We start from the raw sequence: 2,754 nt of genomic DNA on the forward strand, positions 1-2,754 counted from the left end.
ACACATTGGATGTACTAACAGTGAGACTTTGTATTATTATTAATATCATCACTACTTTTTTATTTTTGATATATTAACTCAAAAAATGATTCTTTTGGGTGTTCTAAATTTTGTTAAAAGTATATTTCCTAGTAGTTTCTTCTCTTAGTTTGTGTAATTTCAGATGTTAAGAGTTTTGTAAAAATAAGAATAGCTGTGTGCCTGAGGCTGCAATGGATAGGTAGCCACTTATGATAACCCTGGCCCTAGATTTCAAGAGTACCAGGAAGCATATAGCAGGCTAGTGCTGGTTGTTTTGTTGGCTAGAAACTGTCCTGGATGTGGTGAAAGATGGAGAGTGGACAGAGTGTGCTTGTCCTCCTCCAACCCTTCCTGCTCCCGGTCCCCTATGCCTTGGCTGATATCCAATAAACATCCTGAGCTAGGTTGTTGGAGAAAAAAAAATCTTTTTTGTTCCGTGCATGGGAGTTCGTTGCCTGCTAAAGCACATGTGGGCTGATTCAATAGTTGTATAGGAGGAACAAAATGGCATTTAGTGCGGAAACATACTTAACCCTGAGATCCTGGAAAGAGTAAGGGAATAAAAAAAATCGATGCAGTAAATAAGGCCAAATGGGAGAGAGAGGAATTAAATTCTGGGTGAATTCAGAAGCAAGTTATAAAAATATTTTGATGATAGTTAGGAAAGGCTTCATGGAGGAAGTAGGACTTGATTGATAGCCCTTTAATATTGTTCTGATTGGGATAAGAAAGGAATGATAGATTCTTAGAATTGGAAGAAGCCTTAGATATTAGCAATCTGAACCTTTGCGATTCAGTATAATAAACACATTTATTAAGCATCTGATAGACATAAGACATTTTGCTAGATGTTAAGGTGCTGGTGCTTACCACATAGTAGGCATTTCATAATGTTTATTGATTGAAACAAAGTTAAGAATGAAATAATCTTTCATTCAAAGAATTCATTTTGCTGCAGGAAATGCACATAGTAAAAGGTAGAGTGTGCTGAAGACATATTGACAGAATTCCCTAGGAAAATTTGAGGGAAGATGGAATATTTTTTCCTAGGAGAATCAGAGAAGACTTTATGGAAGAGATGGTATCTCAGCTAAGAAAGAAAATTTTATTAAAAAGAGGTGAAAGACAGTATATTTCAGGACATGTGCAAAAAGAATGGAGTTGAAAGATGGCATGGGAAGTTTAGGGAAGAGCTAGTCATAGTCTGGATGGAACAGAGAGAACTTGAAAGGGATTTAAGTAAAATAAGGCTGGAAAAGTAGATCAGATCTTAATTCTGTAGAGCCTTGAATGCCAGACTAAGGAGTTGAAATTTCATCTTAGAAGCAATAGGAAATTTCTGAAGACTTGAGGAGGGTGGTTCAGACTTTAGAAGCCTTGGAAGATTTTGGCACCTATGTAGCCTATGGATAGAAAAAAGGAAGGACAAATGGTAGGGAGACTATTACATCAATGTATAAAAGTGAGGTAATGAGGTCCCAAACTAGGGTGATATCCCTGTGAATGTTAGGAAAGTAGTTAAAAATGCCTTAGAGTAGAATATACAGGATTTAGCAATTGACTGGATGTGGTAGTGACAGAGGATAGGAAAGATTATAAGAGATAACATGAAGATTATGAAATTGGATGACTGGAAGAATGGTGAAACTTTTTTTTTCTTTATTCAAAGAGATTCTTTCGCCAATTACATCTAATAACAAATTATCATATATGTTTTCCAAAATTAAAAGACCTAAATTGTCTCCTTCCTCCCTCCCCCAACTTGGTGATAGTAAGCAATTTGGCCTGGGTTATACATGTACTATCATGAAAAACATACTTTCATATTAATATGGTTGTAAAAGAATACTCACATAAAACCCAAACCCCCAAATAAAACCATATATAAATTAATGTGAAAAATAGTGTCCTGTGATCTTCATCTTACTTCAGCAGTTCTTTCTTTGAAGATAAATAGCATTCTTTGTCATAAGTCTTTCAGAATTGCTCTGAATCATTGTACTGCTGAGAGTAACTAAGTCTTTCACAGTTGATCATCATACAAAATTGCTGTTACTGTGTACAATATTGTTTTAGTTCTGCTTATTTCACCCTGTATCACATAGATATTTCCAGCTTTTTCTAAAATCATCTTACTTATTGTTTCTGAGAGCACAATAGTATTCCATCACCATCATATACCACAATTTCTTTATCCATTCCCCAACTGATGGGCATCCCCTCAGTTTCCAATTCTGTACTCCACAAAAAAGAGCTGCTATTAGTATTTTTGTACAAGTGAGTCCTTTTTCCTTGGTTATGATCTCTTTGGTAAATAGAACCAGTAGTGGTATTATAGGAATAATGGGTATGCTCATTTTATAGCACTTTGGCCAGAGTTCCAAATTGTCCTCTAGAAATGATTTATTACTTCACAACTCCACCATCAATGCATTAGTGTCTCAATCTACTTTCCTTCCAACATTTATCACAGTTCTTTACTATTATATTCGCCAATCTGTTAGGTATGGATTGATACCCAAGAGTTATTTTAATTTACATTTCTCTAATCAAAAGTGATGTAGAACATTTATTTCATTATGATTATTGATAACTTTGATTTATTCATCTGAAAATTGCTTGTTCATATACTTTGATCATTTGCCAGTTGGAAAATGACTTGTAAGAGAATGATAATGCTTTTAAAAAAATAGTGAATTTTTAAGGTATAACATTTTAATCACAGAATATAAT

This window comes from Monodelphis domestica, chromosome 4 (genome assembly GCF_027887165.1).
Source record: "Monodelphis domestica isolate mMonDom1 chromosome 4, mMonDom1.pri, whole genome shotgun sequence".
Classification (NCBI taxonomy): domain Eukaryota; kingdom Metazoa; phylum Chordata; class Mammalia; order Didelphimorphia; family Didelphidae; genus Monodelphis; species Monodelphis domestica.